The sequence below is a fragment of the Apium graveolens genome, chromosome 9, assembly GCF_009905375.1.
Source record: "Apium graveolens cultivar Ventura chromosome 9, ASM990537v1, whole genome shotgun sequence".
In the NCBI taxonomy this organism is placed as follows: Eukaryota; Viridiplantae; Streptophyta; class Magnoliopsida; order Apiales; family Apiaceae; genus Apium; species Apium graveolens.
In genome coordinates, this window is record NC_133655.1 from 155,123,354 (window position 1) to 155,147,237 (window position 23,884).

Below are 23,884 nucleotides of genomic sequence, written 5' to 3' on the forward strand. Positions count from 1 at the left end.
ACCCCCCATTTTCTTCTTCATGCTCTCGGCCCATTTCTTAAAAATTGAAGATCCAAGCTCCACCACTTACTATTTAGCAAGGTAATTATCTAAGCTTCCCCATGGATAGTTACATACTTCCTATAAGTTTAAGCTTCTAATTCCAAGCCAATCTTTTTCTATAAATCATGGAAGAAGATGGTGAATAGTGTTTTTCAAGAAATAAAATTTGTGTTCTTGAAGTTTTGTTTAGATTAAGCTTGGATAAGGACTTTAAGGGTGATTCCAAGCCATTCTCTTGATTCTCCACTCTCCAAGGAAGGTATAAACTACAAACCCTAGCTTTAGTTTTGAGTAATTAGGAATGAATATGTTTGATATAGTATATGTGAAGCATGATGCTTGATTGTTTGAAGTTTGGTTGAGTTTGTAGAGATTAGTTGGTTTTGTGGTATTGTTGGAGTTGTAAATCTTGATAATTAGTTAAAGAACCTAAGTAAAGCTTTTAGTTCATGTGGGGAATAAGTATAAATGGTTAATGTGGATTTGTTGGGGCTGTTATGATGTGGTTTGGATGGATGTTGGTTGTGTGTTTGATTTGAGGTTGAATTGTGGTTGGTTTTGAATGGTTTAAATTTGGGAAATCACGTAAACATAGCCGTCGTAACATCCGATTTTCTGTAGACTGTTTTTGTGCATAACATTAGGACCCGAGAACCCCCTGCTAGATTATGACCACTGCCATGTTTAGATAGCTCATGTTACGAGCTTCGTTTTGATATGTAGTTCGTTCGATTCCGATGCACGGTTTAGGAGAAACGACAGTTTCAAGTAACGGCGTTTCGCGAACGAAACTTTTCCCCTCGCCTTACTTTGAAACATAGGTTAAAGACCAAAAAGGGTTAATTAATGTATGAAACATTTATGGTAAGTGTGTTAGGCAGTTGGTAAGACACTCATGATGGAATCGCCTTAGAACTCGTAAAGGTTAAATTACTAAAAATGGTGGAGCCGAGGGTACTCGAGTGACTTAAGAAAATCAGTAAGCGCAAAATAAGCGTTAGAGTCTAAGTTAGTTAAAGTATAGATTTACAAGTGACTTTGGTTTAATTCCAACTTACTTGTTGTTTATAGGTTACCAGACTCGTCCCGAGCCTTTTTTCACCCCAAGTTGCTCAGGCAAGTTTTCTACCCGTTATAACTGTTGTTGTGATGAATATATGTATTTGCATTATCTTGCGATAGATGCATGTTGGTTAATTATCAAATGTTGCAATATATTGAAGCATGCTGCTATGGTATATATATATATGCATGCCTGTTTCGCATTCTTTCCATATATATCTGTTGATTCAGTTGATATACCTATGCTAGAGGATAGCGGTAATTTGCATATACCCTTAGTACAGGGACCCAAAGGTGAAAATATTTTCTAAAACCGGGAATCGAGGATCCCGAGTAGATTTTGTATATATGGATATAAATATATATATATATACTTATATATATATATGGTCATAGTTTTCAAAACTATTAATCGAATAAGGTTTATTCGATAACTTTAACTTTATTTTATTATTGAATATTATTTCGAATATTATTCGAAGGCGTATGACTCCTTTATATTAAATGAATATTATTTTGAATATTCATTCGAGGACTTATGACTCCTTTGATTTTATTATCTGAATATTATTTGAATATTCATTCGAGGGCTTATGACACTTTTATATTATTTATTGAATATTATTTGAATATTCATTCGAGGGCTTATGACTCAGTTTATATTATTTAATGAATATTATTCGAATATTCATTTGAGGATCTATGACTCCGATTATTTGCTGAGATATATTCTTTATTTTATTAAAGAATAAGGTGTCAATAATCAAACTTATTTTCGATTATTCAAATAAAGATAGTACTTTCATATAAGTATATCTTTGGTTATTTAATACTCGTTTCAAGTATAAGTTTTAATACTTCTACTTCAATTATTTTTATAAAGATTATTCTTTATGGGAATATTATTTAAATAATAATATTCAGTCATTTTCTAAATATTCTGGGGACTGATTTACTTCATTAAATCAGCTTTACTCCAAACACTCTTTAAAGTGTTTTCGAGTCTTCAAAATGATTTTTAAAAGTTAGAGCGGATCCCAAAACTAATTTTTATATTTAAGATCTTCCTTTTTAAGGGGATTTAAATACTCGCTCAATACCTGAGGGATCCGGCTCTGTGGTGTATTTTATATTCGCAACACGGTTGCAGTTTTGGTAAATGAATTGATTACTTGCCCAACGTTCGGGAAGTAAGTCCATCTATTGAGTCGGCATAAGCAACATGGGCTCAGTGGGCGTCCATGATAGTGTAAGTGGCTCAGTGGGAGTCCATCAAATGCATAAGTGGCTGAGTGGCAGTCCAGCATAAGGTCCTATTGAGAAAAGGTTACTTATGGGTATCTTTGCCTGATCAGCAAGATATCTGGTTTATGCCAAATTCTTTTCCTTTCCAAATTTATTGGATATTGCAATTCTGTTCATACTTTACATGACAGAGGTTTTCAGGAAATTGTACAAAGAAGATGTATATGTGGATATATATATATATCAGAACTTAATGAAGTATATCATAACTTCATTTCCTTTAATAATATTTCAAAGATTTAATCTATTCAAATCTTGTCTTGTAGTCTCATCTATGTGATGAACTTTTGAAACTGATTATAACTTGAACGGTGATAGTTCAAGTAGTATTGGGAAAGATATAAGTATATTGGGGTATTTGGTAACTTCATCTTTTAAACTTATATCTAATTAATAATTGTCTTATGAATGACAAAGATTTTCAGAAAAACGTTGAGACAAGGTTAGATATATGAGATCACCTTGCAACGATATTTTTTTTATACAGTTATACACTGGGACTTTGTGTATATTATGCATGGAAGAGGACTTCCAATATTTTGAAAAGTATATATATGTATATATATATACTGAATAATTTGCGACTTCATCGCATTAAGTTATCAACTTGGTTCATTTCTTTTGACCAAGACTTTCATGAGTATTATGAGTAGGCTCATATATTGTTAATCATTATACATATTATTTTGGTGGGCTTGCTGCTCACCCTTGCTTTCTTCTTTCATCACACAACATCAGATAGATAAGATGAACAGGACCAAGCTCCCAATTCGCAAGCGGATAGGAAACGTTCCGCAGCTTTCTGGAAGCGTTGAGGCCGCTGTAGCTGAGGTAGAAATTACCAATAGGCTAAGTTTTCAACTAATAATGTACCAGACTTATGTATCTTTATCAATTGTAATAATGGCAAGGAAATGTAAATCTATTCAGAAACCTTTTTAAGGTGTATTGACATATAATTATGGAATACAACGACTTGTGATTATTTTTGGATATTCATCTCTGAGACTATAACTTGTGGTGTGTGTGTTTATTGTGGGGTCACAGTACAGAGTAGTTGATTGTGTATTAAGATTGGGTGTTATTAAGGGAAAAGAAAGACCGTGATGACCCGGATCCCCGACCCCGGATCTGGGGGTGTTACAGCGTTTGAAGCACTACTATGGGGACACGGCAAACCGGGAAGTGGTTAGTGCCGTTTTATTGTCAACTTGAGTAAGGTACGCTATGTCAAGCTAATGACGAAAAAGAAGTGCTTCTTGGGAGGCAACCCATGATATATTGTTACAGGAACCCTTAGAAGTTAGTAACCTATCTAAAACCACAAAAAAATCAAAAAAATAGGGCAAGGAAAAAAAATTCCAGAAGACCCCTGAGCGCCCGCTCAGCTCTGCTGAGCGACCGTTCAGGGGCCGACTGGGAGAAATTTTTTTAGTCCCATAAAAATAAAAAAAAAATCTGAAAAACAAAAAAAAACAAATTACAGCCCCATTACCCACGATTTATTCTCCCATTACCCACATTTTTAACCCTCAAAACCCACTCCTAGTCAAATTTTACTCTAAATCCTACCCTATATATACATACACCTATCCCATATACTACCCATATACTTTCAAACCTTAAACTCTCTCCCCAACCCAAACACACAAATCTTAAACACTTTTACTCAATTTCGATGGCACCCAAGAGATCAAGGACTATCGATAGCAGCAGCACTATCCCTACTGCTGATTCTTCGAGGGGTACTGCTGCGAGGCCTCGTTTAAATGATAGGGCTGCTAAGGAGGAGTATACTAGGCTTCTGGGTAAGCCGATTTTGAAGGAGAGGGGGTTCTTACCATCAGGGAGGGATGGTGAGTTGTTGCCTATGATTGCTGAGAAGGGTTGGATTGCTTTTTGTGAGTCTCCTGAAGCAGTTCTGATGAGCGTGGTTCCCGAGTTCTATACAAACGCGAAGGCTGAGAAGAATGGGTATTCTGTTGTTCGGGGGATGACGGTGGATTATCACCCTGCGGTGATTCGCCGTGTGATTGGGAAGCGACAGAGGAAGCCCATAGAGGAGAATTGGAACGAGAAGACTGCTGAGGATTTTGACTTGGATTTGATTTGTGCTACTCTCTGTAGGTCGGACACAGTTTGGACCTTCAAGACTGGGACTAACGAGTATCGTCACTTTCCGGCGATCGCGATGAATAGGTATGCCCGTGCATGGAATGCTTTTATTTGTGCTAATATTTTGCCTACTTCACATGCACATGAGGTCACAGTTGAGAGAGCACAGTTGTTATGGGGAATTTTGAATGAGAAGTACTATGTGGACCTTGGTGAGTTCATCTACCAAGGAATTCTAAAGTTTTTGAGGGGAGCTAAGCACATGAACATCCCTTATGCATCCACGGTTACAAAGCTTTGCTGAGCGGTGGGAGTTCAGTGGCCGTCTCATGAGCAGTTGCAGTTACCGGCCACTCCCATTGATTTCAGGACTCTGCATACGATGCAGGAGTGGATCGGTGGTGAGCCCGAGGAGCATGGGCTGGGTTATCGTCTTCCAGGAGGGCGTCCAGCACGAGGTGCTACCATGGAGAGGCCAAGGCGAGATGAGGCTGGTTCTTCTAGAGCTCAGGAGGGTGCTGGGATGGCTGATACCCAGTATAGGAGGCTGTCAACGAGGATGGACGCTATGTACGAGACACAGAGCAGGTTTGCTCAGGTTCTCACCCTTGCACTTGGGACTGTTTTATGAGGCCTTGGAGCTGATATCCGATGGCCAGTTTTTGGTGAGGACTCTGCATATCTGCCTCCTGATACACCACCCTCTGAGGGTGATGATGATGATGATCTCTCCGAGTAGGTATACCCTGTGTTCCTTTCTACTACCTTCACTGGGACGGTGATGATTTTAAGTTTGGGGGTGGTAGTTAAGGAATATTTTGTGTGTGTGTCATATATTTGCATATTCATGATAGTTTAGTTCATATAATTGCATATTTTTTTGCAATATAGTTTTTTTTATTATTTATAGCTTTATTTATCATGTCATGTAGCTCATGCATATGCCATGATCCCTTTTGTGCTGATTTACCAATTGATTTGTGATGTTGATGCGAGTGTAGTGATAGCGTTAAAGTGATGTTGAGTCGTGTAGGTTGATATGCATGCTAGAAACACTTGTAATTTCACTAAGTCTTAGAGAATGCTTAAGGACTAGATTGTTGTTATGGTTTGATGGTTTTCGAGGATAATCTATTGATTATGCTTAGAATTTTAGAATAGGTTCTTAGTGATAAAAGGCATGAAAAGAAAAAAATGGAGTGAAAAATGGAATTCATTGCTAATTATGGCTAGGTGTCAAATGGCTAGTAGCCGGCTGGTATTTTTATGCGAGTAGTCTAGGATTGAGCAAGAGGGAGCGAAACGCACTTCCTTAGAAATTTTGAAAAAAAAAGAGAGAAAAAAAATAGAGAAAGAAAAAAAGAAGAAGAAAAATAAAATAAAGAGTTAATGCATAATTGATCACGAGTGGCCTCGTTGGTATTCGAGTTATTAAGTTCTTAGGGGACTTTGTGCCTAGTGACCTAAGGCTTTTATAGTCTGGGATCCGCTAACCTAACGCTCACTACATGGATGTCATTGTATAAGTCTTTTGTGGACCTCACTCATTGCACGGTCATATAAGCATTTGTTGTTATAAATAAAAGCATGATTCCGTAATAAGCTCCATAATCTTGAAGTGTTATAAGTCACTTTGTGCCTAGAATTTTTATTCTTCGTATAATCATGCGATTGCCTTGAGGATAATTGAGTTATGATAATTGATCTAGTTTCAAAGCATATCTGTTAAGCATCTGCACACACCACGTTTCTGGCTGTATGATTAGTTGTATGATTTGATTGATCTTTATTCGTCTAATTGCATTTGTTGAAATGTCGTAAGTTGGTTGGTTCGTTTGTAGTAAGGGGGATCGCTGCATTTCATATAGATTGCATTCATGCATGTTTTTGTGTTGTTTTTGAGTCTGTGACGCTTGAGGACAAGCATCGATTTAAGTTTGGGGGTGTGATAAGTGGCATTTTATACCACTTAGAACGTCTTATAATAGCTTAAATTGGTTTCTTGAAATCAAGTATTTTGTGTATTTGATGCATTTTTCTAATGTTTGTGCATTTCAGGGTATTAGTTACATTTCGGGAGAGAATTCATCAATAAAAGCCTTGGCGTGTGTTTAACATTGCAAGTGGGAAGATAGGAGCATATTGCAGCGAAGAAATGAAGCAAAAACATAGTATTTTCCAGAAGGAGTCTGAGCGCCCGCTCAGCTCTGCTGAGTGGCCGCGCAGGAAGCTGAGCGCCCGCTCAGGAATGCTGAGCGGCCGCGCAGGGTCGTAATTTCAGATTAAATATTTTAGACTCCTATTTCTGTTTGGCTTCCAACTTCTGAGTTATCTGGGTTTTATGGGACTCCTATATAAGTAGATTTCAGAGACGTTTTACAAAGGTTGGATCGTAGTATTAATCGAAGAGCAAAGGAGATAAGGAAGAAGACCGTTTTAGCACACCGCAACGAAGAGGAAGCATATTTTCTTGTGATTCTTTATTTCGTTGTAACGTTGGATGCTAGTTTTCTTTACTTTGAACCTATTTACTCTTGTGACGTACTCTGGTTTAATATAAGTAATTTTAGTTATTATTATTGCGTGTTATTTTCATGTTTTCATATGAACCCATGATGACGATGAGTGCTATCATGGGCTAATCGTGATCATGGGGTCGTAACAGATTTACTATGGAGTTCTTTAGTTAGTTGTTTAATACTTTAGTGTGTGATGATTGTATGATATCTAGTATTGGTTATGCGTATTCGTCTTATGTGCGTCGCGAACATATAAGATATGGTGTTAATCTCTTGTGAAGCGACGGTGGATCTTGAGATTTAGAACTTGCCATGCTAGCATAGGTTCATGTAAGAGTATGCATGATTAGTGGATAACTCTAACCATTTTATTCGCCCTGTGTAATCAAAAGGAATAACTTGTGCTTAAATTGTTATGTTGTCAATTTCTGTAGACATATAGGGACTCAACATAATTGATGCCTATTCAACTTCTATCTTAATTGTGGATGTTTGGTAGAATGGTATTAGTACAATGAAAGTTGGCTTTTATCAGTTTCGTGTTATTCGATTAATATCATCACTGTTGCATGCTAAGGGTAATAACAATAATTATTGAAGGAAGTAGTAATGAAGTTGTGATCTCATGAGTGTTTTAATATTGTTAATTCGAGTGTTAATTTAGTGTTTAATTATAGTAGTTAATTGTAGTTAATAATTAGTTAATCAAATCTAAGTGTTATTGTCTTAACATTGAGAAATAATCATACACTGGTGAGTGAGTTTAATTGAACATAATTAGTCTGAGTCTATGTGGGAACGAACTAGAAAGTATTCTATATTACTTGCGAACGCGTATACTTGCGTGTGTTATTAGCGCGTGTTTTCGCCCTAACAGCTGGATGAGCTAACCTCTGTTTCATCTGACTTGGCCATGAGAGCTAGGTCGACATAGTTCATGTCTTGATCTACATCATCTTCATCAGATGCCCAGTCATTTTCTTGAGTAATGTAAGCCTTTTCCTTTTATTTTAGCAACTCAAAATACTTCTTTTTGTATTCAACAGGTGTTGAGTGGCATTTATGACACTTATTTATGCTCTAATAAGCTTTGAATTGATGCATTTGTACTCAAGTTGTTAAGTGTTTTAATGTGTTTTCTAGTGTTTTTGTATTTCAGACATTATTCAGGTAATCAGGTGAATTAACATTATTTTGTTGCTAATTTGGTGTCCAGGTGGTGTTGGAATAAAATTTCATGGAAAGCCGCCTCAAAGCAGCAAGATTTAAGAAGAAATATGAGTTTTTCCCAGAAGGACGGCATGCCCGAGCTGTGATAGCACGCGGCTGCGCCGGGGTTCCAGATATACAGCGCTCCCGCGCTGTGATAACGTGCGGCCGTGTCGATGCCGAATTCAAGAATCCTGTTTCTAATACAATTCTAAAAGGGAAGGCTTCCAGATTGTTGAGGGCTTCTATATATATATTCATATTAGGTCGTTTTAATAAAGAAAAGGACCAGAGCGCAAGGAGAAGACGATAACAGACCTTTAGCACAATTCAACAATGGTGAAGATGATATAGTTTATTCTTTTGAATCATTGTTTTGAGTTGTAATTTGGATGCTTGTTTCTTGTTTTGTTGAACCTATACTCTTGTTTGTACTTAGTTCAATTATTCGTATAAAGACTACATTTTATATATCATGATTTCATCGGGACCCACATTGATGATGAGTCCGATTATGGGCTAATCGTTATCGTGCGGTTCTAGCATATTTATTTATGGATTTCTTTAGTTAAATTGTTTTGATACCTTAGTATGTGGTGATTGTATGATATCCTAGTATTGGTTGTGCGTATTCGTCTTATGAGCGTTGTGAACTTATAAGATAGTGTGTTAATTATTAATGAAGTGAAAGTGAATTTAAGGATTTATAACTTGCCATGCTAGCATAGGTTCATGTATTTGTCATGCATGATTCGTAGGTAATTTTAACCATCTTACTTTTCCTATATAATCAAGATAAATAACTTATGCTTAAATTATTATGTTGTAAAATTTTATAGACATATAGGGTCTCAATATAATTGGTGTCTATTCAGCTTCTATCTCTTTTGTGGATGTCTGGTATAATCGTACTCGTGTAATGAAAGTTACGTTTATCAGTTTCGTGTTATCTGATTAGTATCATCACCATTGCATGCTAAGGTTAAGAATAATAAGGCTATTGAATGAAGTATTGAATGAAGTTAGAATCCCATGTTTGTCATATATATTAATTCTGTCAATCTTATTCTTATAGTTATAATTATTAGTTAATTCTTAGTTATAATCAATCTCAATTTGTTATTCATCTTTGCATTGGATAATAACCATACATTGTTGCTTAGGTGCATAAATTAAACAGTTAACCAATACAGTCTCTATGGGAACGAACTAGAAAAGATTCTATACTACTTGCAAACTCGTATACTTGCGTGTATTATTAGCGCGTGTTTAGTGACTAACAAGTTTTTGGCGCCGCTGCCGGGGACTGCACTGTTAATTTATAGTTTATGTGCTTTCCATCAGTGGTCGTTAAAGTTCATTGACTCGGACATTGTTACTTATTTATTTTTTGTCTGGTTTCAGGTACTCTAGAGAGGGTGTATTCATACGCGTACTCGTAAGAGAACACTGGATAAAGCCGTGGAAGAACTTGTGGTAGTTCGTAGGGAAGTTTTTGAGGATAAAGAGAAGTTAGAGGAAGAAGAGAAAGTTGAAGAGCCAATTCTAGTAGCTATGGGTGATCAAGCAAAAAATCCGAAAGCTTTGATGGACTATTCTAAGCCTAAGATTAATGACATTTATTCTAGCATCACCAGACCAGCCATTAGGGCTAACACTTTTGAGATCAAGTCAAGCACGATCCAGATGATTTAGAACTCAGTTCAGTTGGGGGGTTCTCCAACTGAAGACCCCAACAGGCACATCAGGGATTTCATCGAGATCTGCGATACTTTCAAGTTCAATGATGACTGAAGATGCTATCAAGCTGCGTCTCTTCCCATTCTCTTTGAGGGACAAGGCTAAGTGTTGGTTACACTCTCTACCAGCAGGGTCTATCACCACTTGGGAAGATCTTGCTCAAAATTTTCTCACTAAATTCTTCCCCATGGCGAAGACTGCCGCAATCAGGAATGCTCTTGCTCAGTTTGCTCAACAAACTGGAGAATCGTTGTCTGAGGCCTGAGATCGATATCAGGAGATGCTAAGGAAGTGCCCACACTATGGCATGCCTGATTGGATGATTATTAATTGTTTCTATAATGGATTGGGTCCTACTTCTAGACCAATGCTTGATGCAACATCAGGAGGAGCCTTGTGGGCTAAGAGCTACGATGAAGCTTATGAACTTATTGAACTGATGACTGCTAATGAGCACCAACATCCTTGCCATAGACTGACTCAGGGAAAAGTAGCAGGAATTCTGGAGTTGGACGCAGCAACTGCTATCGCTGCCCAACTTAAGGCTTTGACGATGAAGGTGGACACCTTGGTGAATTATGGAGTTAATCAAATCACTAGTGTCTGTGAACTTTGTGCTGGTGCCCATGAGACTGATCAGTGCGCAATTTCTAGTGAATCAGCTCAGTTCGTGAGCAACTTCCAGCGATCGCAGCAACCTATGTCATCCACCCATCATCCTAATAACCGCAATCATCTTAATTTCAGCTGGAGCAATGCTCAGAATGCGGTTCAACAGCCTTTTTAGCAGTATCCAGCTAAGCAGTACAACCCCCTGGTTTTCAGCAACCGGAGTATGCACCAAGACAACAACTCTAGCTGCAACAAGCTAATAAAAAATCTGAATTAGAGGAGTTGAAGCTTGTGTGCAAGAGTCGAGCTGTTTCTATCAAGACCTTGGAAAATCAAATTGGGCAAATTGCCAATGCCTTGCTAAATTGTCAACCTAGAACATTGCCTAGTGCCACTGAAGTTCCAGGAAAGAGGGAAGGTAAGGAGCAGGTAAAGGCAATCACTTTGAGGTCTGGGAAGGTTGCGAGTCCCGAACAAACTCAAGAGTTAAGTGAAGAAGCTGGGGCTGAGAAAGAAGCAAAGCAGCAGGATAAAGAAGTGGAACCAAGGAAGACTACTATTGAGCACACTCCGCCTGAGGGTAATACAGTGGAGAAACATATCTATCCTCCACCGCCTTTTCCTAAGCGGGTGCAGAAGAAAAAGCTAGACAAGCAATTTGAGAAGTTTCTGGAGGTGTTCAAGAAACTTCATATTAATATACCTTTCGCTGAGGCTTTCGAGCAGATGCCTAGTTATGCAAGATTTATGAAAGGTATTCTCTCTCGCAAGGTGAAGCTAAATATTTTAGAGACTGTCGCTCTCACGGAGGAATGCAGTATTGTGCTGCAACAGAAGTTACCTACGAAGCTTAAAGATCCAGGAAGCTTCACTATTCCATGTACTATAGGAAAAGTGTCTTTTGACAGATGCTTATGTGACTTGGGAGCTAGCATCAATCTGATGCCCTTGTCAATCTTCAAGCAGTTAGACTTACCTGATCCCAAACCAACTTATATGACCTTGCAGTTGGCCGACCGTTCTATTACATATCTGCGAGGTATTGTGAAAGATGTCTTGGTCAAGGTTGATAAACTCATCTTTCCTGCTAATTTTGTAATTCTTAATTTCAAGGAGGATAAGAAGATTCCCATAATCTTGGGAAGACCTTTCTTGGCAACTGGCCGAACCTTGATAGATGTGCGGAAGGGTGAGCTTACAATACGAGTGATGGATCAGGATGTGACTTTTAATGTGTTCAATGCTATGAAATTTCCTACTGATAATGAGGAGTGCTTAAAAGTGAAGTTGGTCAATTCGGCGGTCACATTGGAACTTGATCAATTGCTAAGGTCTGATGCCTTAGAAAAAGCCTTATTGGGGAATTCAGATAGTGAAGATGATGAAGGTGAAGTGCAATTGAAGTATTTGAATGCTTCTCCCTGGAAAGGAAAATTAATATGCCTTTTGAATCTCTTGAAATGGAGGAATTGAACAAAGCTCCTACACGCCTCAAGCCTTCTATTAAGGAAGCCCCCTCTCTTGAGCTTAAGCCTTAACCTGAACATTTGAGGTATGCGTTTTTAGGTGATGCATCTACTCTGCCTATTATTATTGCATCTGACCTTTCAGGTAGTGATGAGGAAAAGATTTTGAGGATTCTAAGAGAGTTCAAATCGGAAATTGGATGGACTATAACAGATATCAAGGGGATCAGCCCTTCTTACTATATGCATAAAATTATGCTAGAGGAAGGTAGCAAGCCTACAGTCGAGCAGCAAAGAAGACTTAATCCTATCATGAAGGAAATAGTGAAGAAGGAAATTCTAAAGTGGCTAGATGCAGTGATCATCTATCCTATCTTTGACAGTTCATGGGTAAGCCTGGTTCAATGTGTACCAAAGAAAGGTGGAATTATTGTGGTAGAAAATGAGAAGAATGAGCTTATTCTGACAAGGACAGTCAAGGGGTAGAGGGTCTGCATGGACTATCGGAAGCTGAACAAAGCCATTAGGAAGGATCACTTCCCATTACCCTTCATGGATCAGATGCTTGAAAAGTTGGTTGGTCATGAGTATTACTGTCTTCTAGATGGTTATTTGGGTTACAATCAGATTTGTATCGCTCCAGAAGATCAGGAGAAGACTACCTTCACTTGTCCATTTGGTATTATCGCCTTTAGACGAGTTTCTTTTGGTCTATGTGGTGCACCAGCCACATTTCAGAGATATATGATGGCCATCTTTTTTGACATGATTGGCCACTATGTGGAGGAGTTCATGGACTACTTCTCAGTCTTTGGCGATTCTTTTGATGAATGGTTGCAGAATCTGGGACACGTTCTCAAGAGGTGTGTTGAGACTAATCTTGTTCTCAATTGGGAGAAATATTATTTTATGGTGCGTCAGGGCATTATTCTCGGGCACAAGGTTTCTAATAAAGGCCTAGAGGTGGACAAGGCCAAGGTGGGGGTCATTGCGAATCTTCCTCCACCAATTTCTGTTAAGGGAATTCGCAGTTTTCTTGGTCATGCCGGTTTCTACAGGCGTTTCATTAAAGATTTCTCAAAAATTTCAAAGCCTTTGTGTAGTCTGTTAGAGAAAGATGTTCCTTTTAAATTTGATGACGAGTGCCTTGCAGATTTTGAGACATTGAAGAAGAGTTTAATCACGGCACTTGTCATAATTGCACCTGATTGGAATGAGCCTTTTCAGATGATGTGTGATGCAAGTGACTACATAGTTGGAACAGTTCTTGGGCAGAGAAAGAACAACATATTTCATATGGTCTACTACGCTAGTAAGACTCTAAATGGTGATTAATTGAATTACACTACTACGGAGAAAGAACTTTTGGCTATCGTCTATGGTTTTGAGAAATTTCGATCTTATCTACGTGGGACTAAGGTGACAATTTCCACTGATCATGTAGCCATTCGATATCTCATCTCAAAGAAGGACTCGACGCCTACATTGATTCGATGGGTTCTTTTGCTCCAAGAATTTGAACTAGAGATCAAGGAAAGAAAAGCAACTGAAAATCAAGTTGTTGATCATCTCTCACGTTTAGAGAATCCTAATGCTACTTCATTGGATAAGAAACTGATAAATGAGTCTTTTCCCAACGAGCAGCTGTTTGGAGTGCAAGAAGAAGAGCTGTGGTTTGCAGATATTGTGAACTACCTTGTGAGTAATATCATGCCTCCCGACTTATCTTATGCTCAAAGAAAGAAGTTCCTGCATGAGGTGAAGTGGTATATGTGGGATGAGCCGTTTCTTTTTCACCAAGGAGCTAACCAAATCATCAGGAGATGTATTCCCTACAGCGAAACAGGGGGGATCTTACGAGATTGCCACTCAACAGCTTATGGAGGACATTATGGTGGAGAAAAGATAGCAGCTCGTGTTCTTCAAGCAGGTTTCTTTTGGTCAACATTGTTTAAAGATGCTCATCAGTTTGTTTTGAAATGTGATTAATGTCAATGTGTGGGTAATATGTCTAAGAAGGATGAGATGCCTCTTAATGTGCTTCTCGAGGTAGAGGTTTTTGATGTTTTGGGAATTGACTTCATGGGGCCATTTGTCTTGTCTTGTAACAATCAGTATATCTTGTTGGTAGTTGATTATGTGTCGAAATGGGTTAAAGTTAAGGAGTTGCCAACGAATTATATGAAAGTGGTAAATTTTTTTTCACAAGCAGATTTCCACAAGGTTTGGAACTCCAAGAGTCATAATCAGTGATGAGGGGTCGTATTTTTTCAATTGCAAGTTCACTGCCATGATGAAAAGGTATAATGTGAATCATCGCATTGCTATGGCTTATCATCCTCAGACAAATGGTCAAGCTGAGGTATCTAATAGAGAGATCAAGCGCATTTTGGAGAAAGTGGTATGTCCATCATGGAAGGATTGGTCTTTGAAGCTTGATGAAGCTGTTTGGGCGTATAGAACATCATATAAGACTCCATTGGGAATGTCGCCGTTTCAGTTGGTGTATGGTAAGGGGTGTCATTTGCCTGTGGAGCTCGAGCATAAAGCATATTAGGCTTTGAAGAAATTGAATCTGGACTTGGATGTAGCTGGAAAGAAGAAAATGCTTCAGTTGAATGAACTTGACGAGTTTCGACTTCAAGCTTATGAGAACTTGACGAGTTGCTAATATCAAACTTTGTTCATGAGTTGTAGTGTCAAAGAAAAAAATCTTCGGCAATTAGTTTGAGGTCAAATTCATTACAGTTGTTTTTTTATTAAATTATATATATGTCACATAAAATGTATCATATCGAACGAACCTAAAAGATTACGGTTCGAACATGAAAGATTACGATATTACGACAAAAGTGCACAACACAAAATCTGTATATATTTGTTAAAATCAATATATTTATATAAAGGAGAAGAAAGGTGTGTTTATGTGGAGCCACTTACATTTTCTTATTCAATTTTTTTAATTTTCTCAAGTTTTTGAAATAAAAATTATTAAAAACTACAATTACCTTATATTCTCATAAACTTTCTACACAAGTTTTATATTATATTCTCCAAAATTTTCTATACAAGTTTACTTAATTAAATTCCTAAACTTTCTAAGCAAGTTTTATAATATATTATCCTAAACTTTGTAAGCAAGTTTTACAATGACATAATTAAATTTAAGGTATGTGTGCCTATATAATAACCCATTTAAAATGCAAAAAAAGCCGCACATTTGTATCAAACGAGGTGCGTTCGCTCCTCTTTTCGCTTTTGATATTTGGTTATCGCTATCAATTATTTTGAAATTTTAATTAATTTATATGTATTTGATCATCATGTATTCGCATATTGTTTTATGTTTATTTATTTAACAGATACATGTTAACATACAAGTTCATGAATCTAATTTTCCAATTTCATACGTTTCACCATTTAAATTTATTTATGAAATATTTAAGACGATATAGAGATTAATCATGTTAGGTAATGAATACAACATAGAGGGGGGTGAATGTGTTTTAGACAATTTTAAAGGCTTTTTTTATTTTCTTTAACTTAGTGATCAAAACAGATAAGAAACGTAACAATATTATGCTAACTGAAGTAAAGACAGTGCGCACAATATTTCAAAATTCACTTAATTTTATATAAAAATCAAGCTAGTGTTTTGCTACAAATTATGGGTTCTTTGTATGTTAAGAACTCAGCTTCTTCCTTGAGAGAGTTACAAGAAATCCTGGATGTATTATGATACATGTTAAAAGCAAAGGACCAGTGTTTACTTTATAGATTAGTAAAACACTGGTTTATACAACATGCAAATAAATATACTAAACCCTACTGTAAGTCATCTCTAAAGCTTTCCATTTTGGCCTAGCAAATCTCTGCATATCCTGTTGAATTATGACACTCCTTTGTTAGTTAATCTTGACCTTTGATCTTGCACTCTTCAAGATGCTTTTGTAGACTTGTCAATCTAACTGACTAGATCATTTGTTGATTGATAATCTTTGATCTTTAACTTTTTTGCATTCTTTACTTGAGCTTCATTCGAGATCTCCAGTTTGTTGTATAGAGAACTGACATCTCGATAAGTATAATGGCTTATCGAGATCTCTTAGTTCTCTATACGTGTCTTTAACTTGTCGAGGTCTCTTGAATCTTCATAAGTGAACTTGGCTTGTCAAGGTCTCTAAATTTCTGCATATAGAATTGACTTATCGACATCTCAAAGATCTCTATATGAATTTTGACTTGTAGATATCTCTGATATCTCTAGTGATACTTTGACTTTTCGATATCTTTAATCTTCATGTCTTCATTTTGGCTTATCGATATCTCTGAATTCTCTAGTGCATAAATGACTTGTCGATATCTTAGATATATATATATATATATATATATATATATATATGAATTTTGACTTGTCGATATCTCTGAGATCTCTAATGAAACTTTGACTTGTCGATATCCAATATTCACATCTTCATTTGGCTTGTTGATATCTCTGAGACTTCTCTATAAGCTATCTTGGACTTCTCGATAAGTCATTCTGGAGTTCCTGAATGACTTCTCTTTATGACTTGATCTGTGACTTGTAGATATCTTGACTTAGAATATTTTTTCTAAAACAGATTTATTCAACTCCAAGCTTCTTCATAATTTCTCTAAGGCATGATCTTCTTGATCTTCTTCTAGAGTTTATTTTTAGGCTTGAGACTGTATACAGAAAAATACTCCACTCTAATCTTTTACAATTTTACAGACTCAAGTAATACAATACAAAATACAAATTTAGATTATCAAACAACTAATTCTTAGGGTTGTCAGTTTAACTTAGTCTTATTATGATACAAGCATGTCTTGCACAACAATCTCTCCCAATTTGTGAAAAGATTGCTTATTACAAATTCATGCCTAGTAACAAGACTAACCCCAAGTTATAGATAAATACATAGATATTGACATATTTAATACATCTTTTATACACCAATAAATTACATAAGTACAACAAGTATATTCATCAAACAAATTTCTCATAGCCTGTTTCTTTTCTAATGAGGTCCTTTAGATATACAAGCACTTGCAATTCCTCTATCATTTGAGTCCCTTTTAGAGCTTCCACAAGCTTGAGCCAATCATCCAATGAACAGTCATGAAAATAATTTATTCTGAACTTTGGAAATCTTCTAATTCTTATGTTTCGAAAGTTTCCATCATTAGTTACTCTGCTCATTCCTTTCGCCTTTAGTTCCTCTGATCTTTGCTCAAATATTTTTATTTCTTCAGCATATTTCCTTTCCCTCTCCTCCCTTGCAGCCTTGTCTCTTGTTCTTCTATCTTCACTTACTACCAACCATACACATAATACAGATCTCCATGCCATTGCACTTATATCCTTCTCCTTCATTAAGCTGATTACCCTTTTGATTTCTGTGGCTGAAAAAGTATCCATCAGTTCTCTACCAAGTAGAGTGTAGGTGCCATCATGATAATAGATTCTGACATCCTTTAGTGATACAACACATACTTTGACTATTTCTTCAGATAATTGTTGAAATTAGGCTTCATCTGAGATGCACCAATTAAGTCGTAGAAAGTCAGCTTGATCAACACAGTTCTAGATGGCCCTCTCTTTAACTTACATCTTCTTTGGTTTTCTTCTAACATATTTGTAATGAGTTTTGATTGGTGGCTTAAACGAAGGTAGGTTTGAGATTTTCTTTAGGTTGGTTTGGCTGAAGGTGAATGGTGTTTGCAGTAAGTTTATGTTACATGCTGATTCTAAATGATCAGAAGAAGCTCAGGATCTGGCTGCGTTTTAGATGTCTTCAGTATTTGGTGTGTCATCAGGATTTGATGCATCATCAGTATTTGTATGTCATCAGCATCTGGAGGCGGTCAGTTATAAAGATTGATTTTGTTCCTTAATTTGAGGGATGGATATTTATTACGTTCTGAGTGATATGACTTTATGTATTCAGTTAAAGATATATATCATTTTCTGTTAGTAATTGATAATGCATATCTTAGATTGATTTGTAGCAGCTATGTAATATATAAACACAGTTTAGGTCATCACATAGTGTGTAACTCAAGTATTGTACGACCTAGTAGCTCTCAAGAACATAAGTGTTTCTTGAGAGAGTTTGTAACAGTTTTTATCAGAAATATAAAGAACTGTTATATTTTTTATACTTGTTCGAAACATCTATACAATTGGATCCAAACCCCCTTAAACAATTGTATTATTACTAGGCAACAATTGGTATCAGAGCAAACTGATAATTTACTATTAGAAACGATCTAAACATGTCTTTGAACAAGTATGAAAGTATCAAAATCCCTATTTTGAAAAAGACTGAATATCTTACATGGAAGATGAAGATGCTAATGTACTTGGAAGCTACAGATCCATACAACCTCAATATAATCAGTGATGGACATTACAAGACAACCAAATTGGTACCTGCAACTCCTACTGTTGCTAAACATCTTCAGTTGAAGGAGAAGAGTGAGTGGACACCAGAAGAGAGAGCCGATGTGCTGAAGGATGCAAAGGTAAGAAACATTTTGCATAATAGTCTTGACTCTGTGATGTCAAACAAGGTTATAGCCTACAAGACTGCCAAAGAGATCTGGGATGCCCTTGAGACTCAATGTCAAGGAACCACTGCCATCAAGAAGAAAAGAAGGGTTGTTCTAATTCAAGAATATGAATAATTTGAGGCCAAGTCTGATGAAATCTCACCGAAATCTATGATAGGTTTCTCACTCTGCTTAACAATCTAACTTTGGTGGGAAATTGTACGATCTAGAAGATTCAAACACCAAGTTTCTGAGAGCTTTGAGTAAGGAACGAGAGACTCAGACTTCAACCATATGACATCTGTATGATTTAAAAATAGTCACTCTGGATGAAATATGGCATGTTGAGAACTCATGATTTAGAAGTTCATGCAAGGAAACAGAGGAAAAGCAACAAGGGAAAATCAGTTGCTTTGAAAGTGAATGCTAAAGCTTCAAAAGACAGGTCAGTTGAAGTTGCAAGGAAAAAGAACTATCTGCTAGAATCAGAGACTGATGATGCATCATCAAATCCTGATGATGATAATGATTCTGAAACTGATGAGAACGTGACAGATTCTGATGTCACGCAAATGGCTGCATTGTTAGTTAAGGGCTTCAAGAGGATGCAGTTAAGGAAGTCTAAGAAGAAAAGAATGTCCAGGAAGAAGTTTACTGGAGGAGAAAGGAAGTCGTTTAGAAGAAGAGAAGAAAAGGTTTTTAAAGCTGGGAAAGTCGAAAGATCAAAGATGAAGTGCTACAACTGTGATGAACCTGGTCACTTTGCTACAGAATGCAAAAAGACAAAGAATGATAAAGGGAAGAACAAAACCTTGATTATATCAAGCAAGGATTGGATAGATTCCACTGATTCAGAAAATGAAGAAACATGCTATGCACTGATGGCTAGTTTTGATACTCTTGCTTCCTCTGATTCTAAGGTATCAACTTCTTTCTTCTTTCTTGATACTGAAGATATATTTGAATTGAAATCTATTCTTAAGTCTCTCCATGGAAATTTTAAGAATAAGATTCTAGAGAACAGTAGACTGTTAAATGAAAATGAAGTCTTAAAATCTAGGAATGATCCGTTAGAGTCTGACTTAGTAAATTAGAATGAAATTCAAAAAGAATGTGAGAAAGCTAAACATACAGCAAAGATACTAGAAGCTAAGTATAGTATGTTAGAAAATGAATTAGAAAATGAAGGGAAAACCCTTAAAGCCTGGACCAATTCAGGAAAAAAGGTTCATGAGATGATTTCTAAGAAAAACTGGAGAGAATGTCTTGGCTATGTAGATGGAATTAAGGATGTTGATACTGAAAATAAAATTACCCTTAAGACTCCTATTACATTTAACTCTTCATAAGCTGAACCCAAATCTACTTTTGAGAAGGGTTCAACCTCAGTATCCCAAGAAAATGTAGTAAATGATAAAACTAAAAGAGAGGAAAACAAGGAGACCATTAAGACTGTTAAGAAAGAAAAGAATATAGGAATTTTATCTAAAAGACAATTAAAAAAGAAATTATCTGAGGTTACTGACAAACCTCAAGTATAAAGTCCAAAAAGAAATAGGAATGGTAAGCAAGGTATTTCTAAGGAATCTAACTATAAGTTTGTTCCCAATGCTCCTAGAAAAACTTGTTTTAACTGTGGTAATACTAATCATCTTGCTATTGATTGTAGGAGGAGTAAGAAAAAGAAAACTGCTATTCCTGAGTCTGATGTTAGGGGTAGATCAGTATTTTACAAATCACAAAATCCTTGTTTTCATTGTGGTAGTAGTTGGCATTCAATTTACACTTGTAGTTCTTATCATAAGCTGTATCATAATTTCTATGAACCTTTGCCAAAATTTAATAAAACTGCTTATGTGATTAATACTGCTAGTTCTACTAAACCTACTTCTAATCAGATAAATTTTGATAAAGAAAAATTTGTCAAAAATAACTCTAAATCACAGAAACTTAAGTTGTCTAAAATGAGGACCCAACAAGTGTGGGTCCTTAAAAATCCTTCTAATTAATAACTCCTCTGATTGCAGGGTAACTGGAAAAATACTCTTGTCTTCGATAGTGGATGTTCAGGACACATGACTGGAAATAAATCCCTGTTGTCAGGATTTAAGAGGAAGGTTGGCCCAGATGTATCTTATGGGGATGGAAATATAGGACACACTCTGGGATATGGCAACTTGGTAATTGGAAAGGTAGTGCTAGAGGATGTAGCTCTTGTGGAAGGACTGAAGCATAATCTACTAAGCATCAGTCAAATCACTGACAGAGGTTATCATGTGGTGTTCTATGACTCTCACTGCGAAGTTGTTCATAAGAAGACAAAAAAAGTTGTCTTGATAGGATACTGATATGGTAACATGTATGAAGAAAGGCTGCATAAAAGTCTTGAGCAAGAAGCTACTTGCCTTCTCTCTAAGGCATCAGTAGATGATAGCTGGAATTGGCACAAGAAGCTCTCACATCTCAACTTCAATTCAATCAATGAACTTTCTTAGAAGGAACTAGTAAGAGGATTACCAAATACGCTATACTCATCTGATGGTCTTTGTGATGCTTGCCAAAAGCCCAAACAAAGAAGAGTATCCTTCAAAAGTAAAACAGAATTCTCTATCACTGAACCATATTATATGTTACATTTGGATCTCTTTGGACCAGTGAACATAATGTCTATCAACAAGAAAAGGTACACACTTGTAATTGTTGATGATTTCACCAGATACACTTGGGTTTATTTTCTACACAGGAAGGATGAAACTCCAGAAATTTTTCCGGATCATGTAAGGCAAATTGAGAATGGATCCAACTTCAAAATGAAAATATTGAGAAGTGATAATAGCACTGAGTTCAAGATCTCAAAAATGGAGGAATTTTGTAAGTACAAAGGCATACAACAACAATTCTCAGCTCTTGGAACACCTTAACAAAATGGTGTTGTTGAGAGAAAGAACAGAACCCTGATTGAAGCTGGCAGGAGTCTGCTGGAAGAAGCCAAACTACCCGCCTACTTCTAGGATGAAGCAGTAAACACTGCCTGTTATACCCAGAATATCACACTGATAAACAGACATGGTGTTACTCCTTATCAGATGATGAAAGAAAAGAAGCCTGATCTTAAATATCTCCATGTATTTGGATGCAAGTGCTTTTTTCTGAGAACTCATACTGAGCAACTAGGAAAATTTTAATTAAAAGCTGATGAAAGTATCTTTGTTGGTTACTCACCATCAAAAGCTTACAAAGTTTTCAATCTGAGAATAAATACTGTAGTCATCTCTATCAATGTATCTTTTGATGATAAGAATATTTCTGGTTTTGAAGAAGACTCTCATGAAAGTTTGATCTTTGCAAATGAAAATGCACTATTAGAATCTGCCTCAAACTCTATTGGATTATCAATTACTGATGATCCAAATCCTGATACTCCTTCAGATCCTGAAGACTATCATTGTACTAATGAACTTGCACATGTTGAGGGGGAGCAACAGCAAGGTTCAACTGATAGTACTAACACTGAAGAGTCAACTCAAGATTCTTCTCAATCTGATCACTTAAAATCTAATGCTGATTCAAGATCAGGAGAACATGAGTCAAGTCCTAATTTTTCATCAGGAGTTAACAGCATTGATTCAGGGGGAGCCTCAAATGCATTTGATGAGGCACATGATTCAGGGGGAGCATCTAGCTCAAGAAGGACATTTCATGATGCCATAAAATAGACCAAAGTTCATACTCCTGATCTGATCATTGGAAATCCTGATGAAGGTGTAAAGACAAGAAGTGCAACTCAAAATGAATGTATGTATCACAATCTACTTTCAAGGGAAGAGACAAAGAAAATAGAAGATGCACTTAAGGATGCAGATTGGGTTATAGCTATGCAAGAAGAGTTGAATGAGTTTGAAAGGAATGAAGAATGGAAGATGGTGTCCTAGACCTAAGAACAGGTCAATTGTAGGTACAACGTGGGTCTTCAGAAATAAAACTGATTCTGATGGAACCATTGTCAGAAATAAGGCAAGGTTGGTGGCTAAAGGATATTCCCAACAGAAAGGCATTGACTATGATGAAACATTTGCTCCTGTTGCTAGACTGGAAGCAATCAGAATTTTCTTGGCATATGCTTCACACAAGAAGTTCAAAGTACTTCAAATGGATGTCAAGAGTGCATTTCTCATTGGAGAACTTGAAGAAGAAGTCAATGTTGAACAACCACCAGGTTTTGTGGATCCTAAACATCCTGACTATAATTATAGACTTGACAAAGCACTCTATGGACTAAAGTAAGAACCTAGAGCATGGTATGAGACCCTTGCTCAGTTTCTATTTGAAAGTGGATTCAAGATAGGTACAATAGATAAAACTTTATTTTATTTGAATAAAGGTAAAGATATGCTTTTAGTTCAAATTTATGTGGATGATATCATTTTTGGATCAACTAATCAAACACTGTGTGATAAGTTCTCAAAGTTGATGCAATCAAGATATCAAATGAGTATGATGGGAGAGATGAGCTATTTCTTGGGATTGCAAATTAAGCAGACTGATAATGGCATCTATATTAATCAGTCCAAGTACACAAAAAATCTCTTTAAAAGGTTTAATATGCAAGAAAGTGCAACTGCAACTACTCTTATGGCAATTGCTACGAAGCTTGATCCTCATGAAGGTATAGCAGTTGATGTCACAAACTACAGAGGTATGATTGGTTCCCTCTTGTACCTAACAGCTTGTAGGCCAGATATTATGTTTTCCACCTGTTTGTGTGCAAGATTTCAGGCAAATCCTAGAGAGCCACATCTTATTACAGTCAAGAGAATCTTTAGATATCTCAAGGGCACTGCATCACTTGGTCTATGATATACAAGAGAAGCTGATTTTGGATTGTGTAGATATTCAGATGCTGATTTTGCTGGATGTAAGATAGAAAGGAAGAGCACCTCTAAAAGTTGTCAGTTTTTTGGAGGAAGAACAGTTCATGGTTCAGTAAGAAGCAGAAATCCATTTCTACTTCAACTGCTGAAGCTGAATATATTGCAGCTAGAAGCTGTTGTGCTCGGTTACTATGGATGAGGAACCAGCTCATGGAATATGGATTATCATTTTCTACAATTCCTATTTATTGTGATAATCAAAGTGCTATTGCCATGACAGGAAACCCAGTGCAACACTCTCTTACTAAACATATCAGTATCAAATATCACCTTATAAGAGAGCATGTCATGGAAGGGACAATTGAGC

At 36.6% G+C, this 23,884-nt stretch overlaps 1 non-coding gene across 1 annotated transcript; it reads right to left on the reverse strand.

Annotated features, from left to right (window-relative positions):
- Nucleotides 1-10,194: 10,194 nt before the first annotated feature.
- Nucleotides 10,195-10,301, reverse strand: LOC141688098 (small nucleolar RNA R71). Its single transcript, XR_012561564.1, has one exon. It is a non-coding gene; the product is annotated as a small nucleolar RNA R71 (small nucleolar RNA).
- Nucleotides 10,302-23,884: the final 13,583 nt, after the last annotated feature.